Genomic DNA, 16,624 nt, shown 5'->3' on the forward strand with positions numbered 1-16,624 from the left:
CGTCTACCTCAAACCGTCTACCTCAAGACAGACCCAGTCTGTCTCAAAGTGTGTACCCTACGGTGGTTCAATGGGCACATGGCCCCCACACAGAATCGAAGACACAGATGAATGACCTGATTGGACTCAACTCACACCTAAACAGCGAAGATTCCCAGCAGCTGTTCGGCCACCGACAAATTTAACATCGGACAAGCGGGAAAAGTTCCCCCACATTGTCTGGCCTGAAGACTTCCCAGTAAGGAACCAGTTGGCGAAGACTACTGCAAAGAAGCTACTCTCAAAAAATAGTGTGCAGATATGGGGTTTCCAGAAGCAATAGCAAGTGATCAGGGACCCGCATACACAGCAAACCTAACACAAGAGACCTGATCAGCAGTAGGGTCAGACTTAGGCCTACACACTACTCACCATCCCACACCATAGATTAGGTGGGACACTTAAGAGCAGCATGCTAAAAGATCTGCCCAAGAGACAGACAAACCCTGGCATTAGACACTCCCGTAGGCTCAGAGAAAGCTGTCACCAATATGAGACTTTATTTGGGTAAAAAACCCAGTTTAGGGGTATTCTTTACTTAGCAGTTGACTATGCAATATGATACTTTGTCTGCATGTGTAATTGAATTTATCAAGAATTTTGCTAATGTCCATTCTTGAGTTTTTCTCCCTCATTGCCAGGTCCAGATTTGGTGCCTGGTATGCACGTCCTGAAGTCAGGAGACTGCTGAGTGTTGGTGAAAAAAAACGTCTGTAAAGAGAAGCACTCGATCCCAGATCCGATGGCCCTTCTCCAAGTGCTGATGCAGCCGACCTGGAGAGAAAACCCCACCTGGATCCACGCATTGCATTACAGCTAAAGGCCTTCATACCAGAAGATACACCTGAGCTGGAATGATGCTGTGGATGACCTCCCTGACTGAATAAATTACCTACCTGACGGAGAATACACATGCACTGACTGCATAGACTGCTAGCTAAGAGACTTTGATTACATTGCACCACACCCCCTTTAGGGACAGATCTCCTGACTGCCCATTTGCGAAAAGTCTGTATAGAGGAGGATGTGTGCACTAGGCATATGTCAGTCCACTGGCAGCATAAAAGAGTTGCAGCGCTTTGGGCCAGGAGCAGGGTTTTAGGGCAAGTGATATCTAAGGGGGGATTGTTATGGAAATATATATGTATATGTATTTCATATAGATCTCACTTGCCTGCTATAGGCTATATACTCCATATACTGCTATATACTCATGTACTCTTATATATTCTTATATGCACACAGATACATATTCACAGTTTGAACCTTGTAACTAGTTGGTGGAAATGACCTACTGCCCCCCCATGAGAGAGTCTGGGGAGCAGATGTTATCTTATGATAGCATTGTCTTGTGATATTTGTCCCAGACATAGAAAGAGGAAGTTTAGGCCAGATGTGCCAGCCGATATCAGAACATTGCTGACATTGTAAGACAAAGAGCAGTATATCATCTGACGCTTAAGTCACCTTAGGTCGACGCCCATATATGTTTATGCATTAAAACTGACCAATTAGCTAAGAAGTAAAGCCTCTATGTTAATGAGTAGCCACTCCTTTTCTGTACAACTGATAAAACCAAGTATATTCAATAAACTTCCAGAGTTTTGCTGGGAGGTATTGCTGCCAACCAAGTCTGGCGTCTTTCCTTCTTTGAGCGCTCAATAAGACTCTGTCTAATTAGGACAGGCCACAGTATGCACAGGGGTAAATCTACCCAAATCAAAAGTAAATCCATCCACAGCAGTAGGTTGACCTATGCCCCAGTCTCACATCTTTTGCAGCCTCTAACAGGTTTTCCTCCAGGATTACCCTTTATTTAGCTCCATCCATCTTCCCAGCAATGATGACTAGCTTCCCTGTCCTTGCTGAAGAAAAGCATTCTCACAACATGATAATGCCACCACCATGTTTAAATGTGAGGATGTTGTTTTCAGGGTGATGTTCAGTGTTAGATTTCCACCACATGTAGCCTTTTGCATTTAGCCCAAAAAGTTTTACTCTTTTCTTATATGACCAGTGTACCTTATTCCACATGCAAGCTGTATTCCCTAAATATGTTTTTTGCAAACTGCAAGCCAAACTGCTTATGGCTTGCTTTCAAAAATTGCTTTATTCTCAACATTCTTCCATGAAGGACTGATTTGTGGAGTATATGACAAATAGTTATCTTTTGGACAGATTCTACTATCTGAGATGTCAATCTATGTACCTCATCCAGAGTCACCACAGACCTTTTGGCTGCATCTAAATTTAGTGCTCTTGGTTGGGATATTAGTTTAGGTGGATAAAAAGAAAAAAATTTTGCACTCTGTAGTGCTAAAGCATGCAACTATGTAGGATATGAAATATGAATAGCATTACTGCTCTAGATAATAAGAAATAATTGAGACACTAAGTACATAATTTTGCTAATTCATGCATGCCCAGCAGCCAACGACAAGGTGGTCTCCAATTTGCTGGGAACCTACCTGTCTAGTGTGAATACTAGTGTGTATAGTGTGTGTGAATAGTGTGGGGTCCTCCTAGGTATCCTGCCATAGAGTTTAATTTCATTCAAATGTCATTGGATAGTTCGTGCTGACATTGATGCACTCTGAGCCTGCAGGACAGCTTGAATTTATTTAGAACTTGATTGAAGTTGCTTATCTATGATCCAGACTATCCTGCGTTTTCACCTTTCATCATTTTTTCTCTGCCGTCGGCATCCAGGGAGATTAGCAACAGTGCCATTTGTTGCACTTGTAAACTTCTTAATTATGTTGTGCACCATTGACAAAGAAACATAAAAATCTCTTAAGATGAACTTGTAACTTTTAGATTGTTGAACAATTTTGTTTCTCAAGTCTTCAGACAGTTAATTCTCACCTTTCTGTTCTCCATGCTTAGTGTGGCACACACAGACACACAATGCAAAGAATGAGTCAGCTTCTCCCCTTTATTTCTTGTGTCAGGTGTGATTTTCATATTGCCCACAACTGTTACTTGCCACAAGTGATTTAAAACGAGCATCACATGTTTGAAACAAAGTTGTTCACCCATAATTTTGGAAAGATGCCAGCAATTTTGTCCAAATCATTTTTCAGGTTTTATGTGAGATTACGTCTTATTTTCATTTTTTTTTTTATTTGTTCCAATACACACAAAGGAAATAAACATGCATAACAAAACAAATGCAATTGCAATAATTTTATGGGAGAGATACTTCAACTACTGTGAAAATTTCAAGGGTGCCAACACTTTTGAAAATGACTGTACATGCTGTGCGCTTTGTAATGTTATTATTCATTGACATCCTGAAATATCATTGGAATGACAGGTTATCCCTCAACTACCCTCACTAGTCTTCCCTTCTTTTGAAGTCCATGCCGTCAGACTCTACACCCCCTTCTCCATGCGAGTGGCGGTGGTGTATCGTCCTCCTGGCCACTCCCATCAGTTCCTGGATCATTTTGCCACTTGGCTTCCACATTTTCTCTCCTGTGACATTCCTACCCTCATCATGGGAGATTTCAACATCCCCATAGCTCTTCCCCTCTCCCCATCTGCTACTCACCTTTTATCTCTAACCTCCTGGTTTGGCCTTTCACAGCATACTAATTCTCCAACGCATGAAGACGGAAACTCCCTCAACTTGGTCTTCTCTCGACTTTGTGCAGTGGATGATTTTGCAAACTCCCCTCTCCCGCTCTCTGACCACAGTCTTCTTTCATTCTCTATCAAGAACTGCCAGGCTGCTCAGGTCACCCCCACTGTCCATACTTATAGAAACATACAGGCCACTAACACCCAGAAACTTATGAAGAACTTGCAGTCATCATTGGCCCCATCTCCTCCCTCTCATGTCCTGATTCTGCAGTGAAGCATTACAATGAAACACTTCAAAGTGCCCTGGATGAATTTGCACCCCCTATAAATAGAGCACCACAACACAGACGGTGACAACCCTGGCACACCCTGCAAACACATTTCCTGCAGCGGTGCTCCAGGTGCACTGAACGTCTGTGGAGAAAATCCAACCTACACGAAGATTTCATCCATTATAAGTTTATGCTTAGAACATACAACATTGCAATTCACCTCTCCAAACAAACCTATTTCAACACCCTCATCACCTCACTGTCCAATAACCCGAAACGTCTCTTTGACACTTTTCATTCTCTACTCAACCCAAGAGTACAGGCCCCAACCACGGAGCTCCGAGCTGACGATCTGGCTAATTACTTCAAAGAAAAAATTGACCAGATTCGACAGGAAATTATCTCCCAATCACCTCATACCATGCACTGTCCTACCTCCCCCACTGCATCTAGCTCACTCTCTGATTTTGAACCAGTCACAGAAGAAGTAAGCAGGCTCCTTGCATTTTCTCACCCAACCACTTGCACGAGTGACCCATTTCCGTCACATCTCCTCCAGTCCCTTTCCCCTGCTGTCACCCCTCACCTAACTAAAATATTTAACCTCTCTCTCTCTTCTGGCATCTTTCCCTCCTCATTTAAGCATGCCATCATACATCCACTACTTAAAAAACCATCCCTCGACCAAAACTGTGCCGCTAACTATAGACCTGTCTCTAATCTTCCCTTCATCTCTAAACTCCTGGAATGCCTGGTCCACTCCCGTCTTATCCGCTATCTCTTTGATAACTCTCTTCTCGACCCTCTCCAATCCGGTTTCTTCTCTTTACACTCTACTGAAACTGCCCTCACTAAAGTCTCTAATGATCTACTAACAGCTAAATCAAATGGTCATTACTCCATGCTAATTCTCTTGGATCTCTCTGTAGCATTCGACACTGTGGATCATCAGCTCCTCCTCACTATGCTCCGTTCCATTGGCCTCAAGGATACCGTTCTCTCCTGGTTCTCCTCCTATCTCTCTGACCGCTCCTTTACTGTATCTTTTGCTGGCTCCTCCTCCTCTCACCTTCCCCTTACTGTTGGGGTTCCTCAAGGATCGGTTCTAGGCCCCCTCCTCTTCTCCTTGTACACTGCCCCTATTGGTCAAACAATCAGTAGATTTGGTTTCCAGTTTCATCTCTATACTGATGACACCCTATTATACGCTTCTTCTCCTGATATCATGCCAGCCTTTCTAGAAAACACCGGCGATGGTCTAAACGCTGTGTCTAACATCATGCCCTCACTATATCTGAAACTGAACATGTCAAAGACTGAACTCCTTGTGTTTCCTCCCTCTACTAATGTACCTATACCTGACATTGCCATTTCTGTGTGTGGTTCAGCTATTACTCCCCAGCAACATGCCCGCTGTCTTGGGGTCATACTTGACTCTGAGCTTTCCTTTGCTCCCCACATTCGATCACTGGCTCGCTCTTGTCATCTGCACCTCAAAAACATTTCTAGAATTCGACCTTTTCTTACTTTTGACTCTGCAAAATCTCTTACTGTTTCTCTTATTCATTCTCGTCTCGACTATTGTAACTCTCTTCTAATCGGTCTCCCTCTTACCAAACTCTCTCCAATCTGTCTTGAATGCTGCAGCCAGGATCATATTCCTCACACAATCTTTACATCGATGCCTCTACCTTGTGCCAGTCATTACACTGGCTACCCATCCACTCCAGAATTCATTATAAACTTATTACCCTCACCCACAAAGCCCTCCATGGCTCAGCACCACCCTACATCTCCTCCCTTGTTTCAGAATACCATCCTACCTGCACCCTCCGTTCTGCTGATGACCTGAGGTTAGCATCCTCAATAATCAGAACCTCCCACTCCCGTCTCCAAGACTTTACACGTGCTGCGCCAATTCTTTGGAATGCACTTCCCAGGTCAATACGATTAGTCCCCAATCCCCTCAATTTTAAGCGTGCCCTGAAAACGCATTTATTCAGACTGGCCTATCGCCTCAACACATTAACCTAATCTATCCCTGGGTGGCAGTCAAAAGTTTTACCATAACCAGGTTCCCCGCATCATGTTCCCACATGCTTTATGCATCCATTAGCCCTCTGTATCTGTACTGTTACACACTTAACATTATGGCTGGTCCATACAATCAGGGCAATTGTTACCAGCCACCTTTCGTGTCTACCTCTGTAAGCTTGCGAGCAGGGCCCTCATTCCTCTTGGTATTTGTTATAATCTATGTGATTATTGCTATGCTGTAATGTCTATTGTCTGTACAAATCCCCTCTGAAATGTAAAGTGCTGCGGAATATGTCGGCGCTAGAGTTGAGTGACTTTTGTTTTTTTAGGGTCGAGTTTCGTTTCGTGAAACCCGACTTTTCCAAAAGTCGGGTCGAGCAAGATCGTCCGATTATAGGGAAAAGTCGGGGTCGTCCCGAAACACGAAACCCAATGTAAGTCAATGGGGAATAAAAGTCGGCAGTGAGAGGAGGACAGGAAACACACCTACAGTGCCCATTTGAATGCCAAAAGCATCAATTCTTCTTACTTAAGCTTGTCAACCTTAATTAACTTCATAATACAAGTTACGCACTGAAAAATGGGGGTTATTTGGCTAAAGTTGTGGGGGGGAGGGCTGGCTCCAGGTTTTCATGTGCCCTGAGCGAAAGAGCGCCCCTTTAACACATACCACAACTCATCATGCTCCGATACGGCAGAGAAATAGCGGTATAGTACAATGAAAAATACCTCACTTTTTACATCTCATGACGAGGCCCATCTATTTCTCCATACAGAATCATTGGTCCCATATAATGTTTGAAACAGTATATGATGAGCTCCACATAATGCTACAGTATATGTTGGTCCCCATGGATGAAGCTCCACTGTCTTATGGGCCCAAATAATGCTCCAAACATAATGGGCCCCATTTCTAATGCTCTAGTGTATAATGGGCCCTGTAAATGCTGCTCCAGTGTCTGATGTCCACCTTTGGAATGTTCCAGTGTATGGTGGGCCCCATCTATCATTCTCCAGAGTATAGTGCTCCCCAAAAATTGCTGTCCCAACATTGAAAACAATCAAATAAGTCTCCTCGCTAGGGAATCCCTGTACTAGTCTAGACTCCTCGTCGTCCCTATCTTCCATCTCACTGCACAGTATTTCAACTTTGCAAGTGCTGTGATCCTGGGCAAGCAGGGGGGGCCCACTTGTTGGCGACGGCCCTGGCACAGGGCCCCTGATAGTACGGTGGTGTGTCTGATGGCGGGTGGGCCGAACCTGCACTTTCATCTGCAGCTTCCTCTTTGTCACCGTGTAAGATGGAACTGTATATGGGAAGGGTAACCTGAGTTTCATCAGGGTCAAATTCAGGCCGGGTAGCGTGCGAGGGGAATGTAGTGGTCTGGGTCAATGTACCAGCAGATTCATCGAGCAGTGGCTGGGCATCAGTGCACTTGTGTCGCCCCCAGGAGTACGGTCGCCACAGTGGCATTACCTTCTTCCTAGGGAGTGTGATGTCATGCTTGGGAGCAACGAAGGATCTCTCTAGCAGGTTAACTGACTGGGCGGCGTTATTCCCACGAGTCATGACCCTCCAAACAGCGTTCATGAAGGCAAAGTGTTTGTTTTACGTGGGCAGTATGGTTGCAAAGCTGAACCTTAAAGGAATGTCCAGAAGGGCACCACCAGGAGTGGAGCCTACAGTTATATTTGACTCCACCTGGGAAACCTCAACCATGCCAGCTACAGAACAGATGCACATTGCAAGCTTAATTCCGTTAACGAACGAGACTCCGTCATGCCCCGCGGTCCGAGTCCGGCTTACTAGAGGGACACATGAGGCTCTGGCACATGAGATTGGCCAATAACTGGTGTGTCATGCCCTTACATGTCCGTGGCTGCATGTGCGCTACACTGAAAAGGCCAGCGTTTGTCGCTTACAGGTGCAGATAACCCGCTGAAAAACGTTAGTGATGGGGATCACTGATTACAATTATTACCCGCGAACAATGATTTCCCAGTAAGTGCAGGTCAACCGCAGTTCCGGAATTAGGCCTAACCGTTATTCCTGAAAAAATGAAAAACTTACGTGTGCAAACCACAGGTGCTGTAGCTTGCTTAACAGCTCGCCAGCCGTTCTCATGCCCAGTATGGATTACACGTGATTGCACAAAGGTGAGAAAGGGTACCGTATCCCCAGATAACATGTATGGATAGCGTACACATTCAAAATATATGTCTATACATCAGGAGGCAGGCTCAGACGGTGTCAGGCCCAGTATGGATTGCACGTGATTGCACAAAGGTTAGAAAGGGTACCATATCCCCGGATAGCATGTATGGATAGCGTACACATTCAAAATATATGTCTATACATCAGGAGGCAGGCTCAGACGGTGTCAGGCACAGTATGGATTGCACGTGATTGCACAAAGGTTAGAAAGGGTACCGTATCCCCGGATAACATGTATGGATAGCGTACACATTCAAAATATATGTCTCAGGAGGCAGGCTCAGACGGTGTTAGGCCCAGTATGGATTGCACGTGATTGCACAAAGGTTAGAAAGGGTACCGTATCCCCAGATAACATGTATGGATAGCGTACACATTCAAAATATATGTCTATACATCAGGAGGCAGGCTCAGACGGTGTTAGGCCCAGTATGGATTGCACGTGATTGCACAAAGGTTAGAAAGGGTACCGTATCCCTGGATAACATGTATGGATAGTGTACACATTCAAAATATATGTCTCAGGAGGCAGGCTCAGATGGTGTCAGGCTCAGTATGGATTGCACGTGATTGCACAAAGGTTAGAAAGGGTACCGTATCCCCGGATAACATGTATGGATAGCGTACACATTCAAAATATATGTCTATACATCAGGAGGCAGGCTCAGACGGTGTCAGGCCCAGTATGGATTGCACGTGATTGCACAAAGGTTAGAAAGGGTACCGTATCCCCAGATAACATGTATGGATAGCGTACACATTCAAAATATATGTCTATACATCAGGAGGCAGGCTCAGACGGTGTCAGGCACAGTATGGATTGCACGTGATTGCACAAAGGTTAGAAAGGGTACCGTATCCCTGGATAACATGTATGGATAGCGTACACATTCAAAATATATGTCTCAGGAGGCAGGCTCAGACGGTGTCAGGCACAGTATGGATTGCACGTGATTGCACAAAGGTTAGAAAGGGTACCGTATCCCTGGATAACATGTATGGATAGCGTACACATTCAAAATATATGTCTCAGGAGGCAGGCTCAGACGGTGTCAGGCACAGTATGGATTGCACGTGATTGCACAAAGGTTAGAAAGGGTACCGTATCCCTGGATAACATGTATGGATAGCGTACACAATCAAAATATATGTCTCAGGAGGCAGGCTCAGACGGTGTTAGGCCCAGTATGGATTGCACGTGATTGCACAAAGGTTAGAAAGGGTACCGTTTCCCCGGATAACATGTATGGATAGCGTACACATTCAAAATATATGTCTATACATCAGGAGGCAGGCTCAGACGGTGTCAGGCACAGTATGGATTTGACGGCCCAGATTACACAGCGGAGGAGCAGGGAGAGGTAAAGATTGCAAATGCTGGGGCCCTGCCCAAGCAAGGGGGGCCCACTCGTGGGCGTCGGTACTGGCACTGGGCCCCTCATAGTACAGCTGTGTGTCTGACGGCGGGTGTGCACCACCACCGTCAGAGACACTTGATTGCACTATGAGGGACCTTGTGCCAGTGCCCGCGCCCAAGAGTCGGCCTACCCACCTGTCCAGGGCAACGGCACTCGCACGGTGTCGTGCGCTAGGTGGTGACCCCGGCCATGGGGGGGGGGCAGCACAGTTAGGGAGTTTTAGAAAGTGGCATATGTTGATGTTGGACATTCAGCTGATGCAAAAGGCGAAATAGGTGAAGTCCCAGGAAGAGGTGGACCAAAGCAAGCCATTTTTCTGTCACCCTATGTGTCATCAGGGGAAGGTGGGACAAAATCCTTGGAAACCCATGCATGGTTCATTGTAATGAAGGTTATATCATCCACATTTTGGGTTGACAGACGGGTCCTTTTTTCTGTCAGGATTGATCCAGCTGCACTGAAGACTCTTTCCGATAGCACACTTGCAGCTGGGCAAGCGAGCTCCTGTAAGGCATATTGGGCCAATTCAGGCCATGTGTCCAGTTTAGCTGCCCAATAGTCAAAGGGGAATGACCTGTGTGGGAGAACATCGATATGGGAGGAAAAGTAGTTTGTAACCATAGTTGACAACTGCTGTCTCCTGTCACTTTCCATCGATGCAGTATTACCAGTTGTGTGAGCGGTATTTGAAAAATCAGTCCACAACATTGTCATGAAACCCCTGTCTCCAATGCCACTTCTGCTGTGTGCACCACGAACACCTCTGCCAAGCTGCCCCCGGCCCGTACGGCTCGTGTGACAACCATCACCGCTGCTGTGTGCTGGGAATGCCTCAAGCAACCGATTTACCAGAGTTGCTTGTTTATTAGCCAATATTAGGTCAAGGTTCTCCTGTGGCATGATGTTTTGTAATTTGCCTTTATAGCGTGGATCCAGGATGCTGGCCAACCAGTAGTCGTCATCGTTCATCATTTTGGCAATGCGGGGGTCCCTTTTTAGGATCTGCAAGGCATAATCTGACATGTGGGCCAATGTTCCCGGTGTCAATGATGCACTGCGAGTGCTGGGTGGAGGAGCACTTTCTGGCAAATCCACATCCCTCCAGTCATGTACAAACCCTGTACCAGACCTTGCCACGCCAACATTTTCACTTGCCCCACGAGATGCATCCTCCTCCCCTAAGTAATCATCCCCATCATCATCCTCCTCCTCCTCTTCTTCCTCCACCTCGTCCAGGAGAGGTCCCTGAGCAGACAATGGCTGAATGTCATCAAGGATTCCCTCCTCCTCTTCCTCCTCATCAACATTGGCTGCAGACGCCTGCTCCTTAAGGTGCGTCAAAGTTTGCATGAGCAGACGCATAAGTGGGATGCTCATGCTTAGGATGGCGTCGTCTGCGCTTACCAGCCGTGTGCATTCCTCAAAACACTGAAGGACTTTACAAAGGTCTTTCAGCTTCGACCACTGCACACCTGTCAACTCCATGTCTGCTCTCAAAGTGCCTGGCTGTGTATCCTCCCACAAATGCATTATGGCCTGCCTCTGCTCGCACAGCCGCTCCACCATGTGCAGGGTGGAGTTCCACCTTGTTGCAATGTCGATAATGAGGCGGTGGTTGGGAAGGTGGAGCAATCGCTGCAGCTTCTGCATACGAACGGAGTGTACAGGCGACCGGCGGATGTGCGCGCACAGTCTTCGCACCTTCTGGAGCAGGGCTGTTAACTCCGCATAATTTTTGAGGAAGCACTGCACCACCAGGTTCAAGGTGTGAGCCAAGCAAGGTATGTGGCTGAGTTTTGAAAGGGCTATGGCTGCCACAAAATTACGGCCGTTATCACTAACTACCTTGCCTGCCTCAAGATGTACACTGCCCAGCCATGACTCAGTTTGTCGCTTCAAGTACTCGGCCAGCACCTCGGCGGTGTGTCTGTTGCCCAAACACATCATCTGCAACACAGCCTGCTGACGCTTTCCACTAGCTGCTCGATAGGGGGACACATTGTGTGCAACAGTGGCAGCTGCAGATGGAGTGCTCGTACGACTGCGCTCTCTGGACGAGCTTTCGCTTCTGGAGGAGGAGGAGGAGGAGGAGGGTCGAACGCCTACAGCCAACTGTTTCCTATACCATGGGCTAGGCAGCACTGTCCCACCACCGCTGTCCCCTGTGGACCCTGCATCCACCACATTAACCCAGTGCGCAGTGATGGACACGTAACGGCCCTGGCCATGCTGACTGGACCATGCATCAGTTGTGAGGTGCACCTTTCCGCTCACTGACTGCTTGAGTGCATGGACAATGCGGTCTTTCACATGATGGTGGAGGGCTGGGATGGCTTTGCGAGAGAAGAAGTGGCGACTGGGTAGGTCATAGCGTGGTACTGCATAGGCCATGAGATCGCGGAAAGCTGTGCTTTCCACCAACCGAAAGGGCATCATCTCAAACGAGATTAGTTTGGCAATGTGGGCGTTCAAACCCAGTGTACGCGGATGAGAGACTGAGTACTTTCTTGACCTACTCATAGTGTCTGGAAGGGTGAGCTGGACTTGAGAGCTGCATATGGTGGAAGTAGCGGTGGACAGGGCGGACTGAGAGAGGGTTGATGATGGTGATGAGTTGGTGTTCTTTCTGATAGCCTAGAATCAGTCTTTCGTTGATATAACAGTGGGATTCCCTGACTGCTGTGGCCTTGCAACGACACCTCAACATTTGCTGCTTTGCTAACCGGTGGGCTTACAGTGGGGGAAACAATGTAGCGTTGCTGACTACCTTCGTTGTGATCAGTTGCACATGTGGCACTTGAGGTTTGGTGTTGTGTCCACGCTTGCAAGTGCATGCTGGTTAAATGTCTAAGCATGCAACTGGTATTCAAATTTTTCAGATTTTTCCCTCGGCTAAAGGTCTTTGCGCACTTCTTACAGATAACCTTCGCCTGATCATGAGAATTTTGGTCAAAAAAGTGCCACACTGCACTCTTCCTACTTTGGCAGACATTTTGCGGCCTAGCACGCTGTGATCTTTTGACCCTCTGGACAAGCTGTCCAGCAACTCTTTTGATGTTTGGAACCTGTCTTTGGAGTGCTACGGGCCTGCCAGATAACAGCTGTTGCGATGTCGATGTCTGCTGTGGATGCTCCTCATCTGAGCTATTGGAAGCAGCACCCTCTTCCCCCAATGGATGCCAATCTGGGTCAACAACTGGGTCATCCATCACCTCCTCTTCTATGTCATGTGCACCTTCCTCTGTGTCACCGTGTATGGTGGTATAGTGTGCGGGAAGGGGCACCTGAGTCTCATCAGGGTCAGAATCTGGCTCTGTACACTGCGAGGACAATGTAGTGCTCTGAGTGAATGTACCAGCAGAATCATCCATCAGCGGCTGTGCATCAGTGCACTCCATGTCAGATTCATCTTGGCCTGGGTAATTCACCATTTGACTTGATAATCCAGGCATGGTATGTGAAAACAGCTCCATGGAGTAATCAGTAGTATGGCCTGCATCATCCTTCTATCTTGGTTGGGGTGAAGGACACAAGGAAAGGTGTGGTTCATGAACATGAGCCTCCAATGACGACTCAGTGCTTTTACTTTTTACAACTGAAGAAGAGGAGGCGATAGTTTGCCAACTCCTAGAAAACTAAGCGTTCGAGGCCTTATGTAGCCAGACGATGACGCAGGCTCAACACCTCCTGCATTCGGTCCTATTTTGCTCTTGCCACTACCATCAGATCCACCACCAACACCATCATTACCAGCTGCCAACCCCCGCCCAATTCCATGGCCTCTTCCACCAGCCTTCCTCATTTTTGGTAGAAATGTAGACAAAATCCAACAAACTATATAGTAATGTAAATCAAGGTACAAGGTGTCTATAGGACAGGGGAGATTTTGAATTTCTGCAGACACTTGTGGACACTGGACACTTTTGGATTGTGTGAGGCCCACTGATATCTGAGCGCTATGTGACAGGCTCGATGGCACAGCTGTGACCAAAGTGACTAGAGGATAAGGGAGATTTTGAATCTCTGCACACACTTTTGGACACTGGACACTTTTGGATTGTGTGAGGCCCACTGATATCTGAGCGCTATGTCACAGGCTCGATGGCACAGCTGTGACCAAAGTGACTAGAGGATAAGGGAGATTTTGAATCTCTGCACACACTTTTGGACACTGGACACTTTTGGATTGTGTGAGGCCCAATGAATATCTGAGCGCTATGTGACAGGCTCGATGGCACAGCTGTGACCAAAGTGACTAGAGGATAAGGGAGATTTTGAATCTCTGCACACACTTTTGGACACTGGACACTTTTGGATTGTGTGAGGCCCAATGAATATCTGAGCGCTATGTGACAGGCTCGATGGCACAGCTGTGACCAAAGTGACTAGAGGATAAGGGAGATTTTGAATCTCTGCACACACTTTTGGACACTGGACACTTTTGGATTGTGTGAGGCCCAATGAATATCTGAGCGCTATGTGACAGGCTCGATGGCACAGCTGTGCCCAAAGTGACTAGAGGATAAGGGAGATTTTGAATCTCTGCACACACTTTTGGACACTGGACACTTTTGGATTGTGTGAGGCCCACTGATATCTGAGCGCTATGTCACAGGCTCGATGGCACAGCTGTGACCAAAGTGATTAGAGGATAAGGGAGATTTTGAATCTCTGCACACACTTTTGGACACTGGACACTTTTGGATTGTGTGAGGCCCAGTGAATATCTGAGTGCTATGTGACAGGCTCGATGGCACAGCTGTGACCAAAGTGACTAGAGGATAAGGGAGATTTTGAATCTCTGCACACACTTTTGGACACTGGACACTTTTGGATTGTGTAAGGCCCACTGATATCTGAGCGCTATGTGACAGGCTCGATGGCACAGCTGTGACCAAAGTGACTAGAGGATAAGGGAGATTTTGAATCTCTGCACACACTTTTGGACACGGGACACTTTTGGATTGTGTGAGGCCCAATGAATATCTGAGCGCTATGTGACAGGCTCGATGGCACAGCTGTGACCAAAGTGACTAGAGGATAAGGGAGATTTTGAATCTCTGCACACACTTGTGGACACTGGACACTTTTGGATTGTGTGAGGCCCAATGAATATCTGAGCGCTATGTGACAGGCTCGATGGCACAGCTGTGACCAAAGTGACTAGAGGATAAGGGAGATTTTGAATCTCTGCACACACTTTTGGACACTGGTCACTTTTGGATTGTGTGAGGCCCAATGAATATCTGAGCGCTATGTGACAGGCTCGATGGCACAGCTGTGACCAAAGTGACTAGAGGATAAGGGAGATTTTGAATCTCTGCACACACTTTTGGACACTGGACACTTTTGGATTGTGTGAGGCCCACTGATATCTGAGCGCTATGTCACAGGCTCGATGGCACAGCTGTGACAAAAGTGACTAGAGGATAAGGGAGATTGGATTGCTTTTAAGAAAGCAGTTTGTGGAGCAGTGGGTAAACAGCAATGCAGGAATGTCAGGAAGCCTTAGAAGGCAGCCCAACAACCAACACCACTGATACACCACTATATAGCCTCCCCTTGCACTGCACACACAGTGACTGGTGTGTTGTGCAGGCCAAATCGCTAGCAGCAGAAGCAGTTTTTTTGTCTTCTTCCCTGCCTAACGCTCTCCCTACAGAATCAGCAGCAACCTCTCCCTATACTAAGATCGGCAGAAGTAAGATGGCGGTCGGCGTGCACGCCCTTTTATACCCCCTGTGACGCCCACCAAAGCAAGCCAATCACTTGCATGCCCTTCTGAAAGATGGTGGTGACCCCTGCCTATGTCATCACGTTGCCCACAGTGTCCGTGGATCCTGATTGGCTGAAAAAGAGCGCAAAACAAACTTTTGAAACGCGACTTTGGCGCGTAAGTCGCCGACCTCGTGGCCGACCTCATCCTAGGGTCGGGTTTCGTTTCATGAAACCCGACTTTGCCAAAAGTCGGCGACTTTTGAATTTTTTCGACCCGTTTCGCTCAACTCTAGTCGGCGCTATAGAAATAAAATGTATTATTATTATTATTATTATTATTATTATTATTAAAAATAAAAAAGCAGATAGAGAAGGAACAGTAGGGATGTTTTAATTGGACTCTACTAAAAAATTTGATTTAATTATTGAATTAATTATTGAATTGTAGCACAGAAATTTTCAATATATATTTTGTGCAAAGGCCATGTATTTAAAATTATTAAGATTTTTTTCCTATAAAAAAATGGATCATGTAGTAGCAATATTACAGAAAAAAAGAGGGAGCTGCAAAAAATATGAAATCAGGAAATAAAAAACAATCAAGTAATTGATATCTTTTCATTATTGCAGTGAAAATTTTAGTTAGTTTAAACCTGGTTATGGACCGGGAGAAGACATCTGTTAATGAAGAACAACATAGTCCTTAAACTTCCAGCCATGACATATTACCATCTGCTGGTTTCCTGGAAACCTCACAAGCTTTATTTGGTTACTTAGGACATTTATGAGCTCTGATGGCTCATTTAAGCCCTTTTTATAAAGATCACCGCTTGCCCACAGACCAACACAGCTCAGGCTTGCAGTATAGAAGAAGATAAACTCTCTCTCTCTCTCTCTCTGTATATATATATATATATATATATATATATATATACTGTATATAAAGCAAATATAAGACATGAGACACTTTCAAATTTGCTTATTATTTGCAATTATCTGTATCAGGGTATTCAATCTAAGAGTCGACAATGGCATTTAGGGCGTTATATATATTGCACATGCAATCATCCATTTTTTTGTGTAAATCATTAGTATATTTCAAAATGTGAATCTTTGCAAAGGGCAAAGTGTCATCTTTCTCCATTTCCTGCAGTTTCTCCATTTCATTTTATTGCCTGTTCAGATATTCAAAAAAATCAGTCTAAATACTTGACCTGAGGTAGAGGTGAGGTTGGGGATGCATCAGCGGCATGTCGTGTAATATTTCAAAGAAATAACATTAAGAACAGAAGACAGAGAAGAAGGGTTATAATTTGCAGAAATCTCATCTATTATATCAT

Source organism: Dendrobates tinctorius, unplaced genomic scaffold (genome assembly GCF_039654945.1).
Source record: "Dendrobates tinctorius isolate UK_male_01 unplaced genomic scaffold, ASM3965494v1 ptg000046l, whole genome shotgun sequence".
In the NCBI taxonomy this organism is placed as follows: domain Eukaryota; kingdom Metazoa; phylum Chordata; class Amphibia; order Anura; family Dendrobatidae; genus Dendrobates; species Dendrobates tinctorius.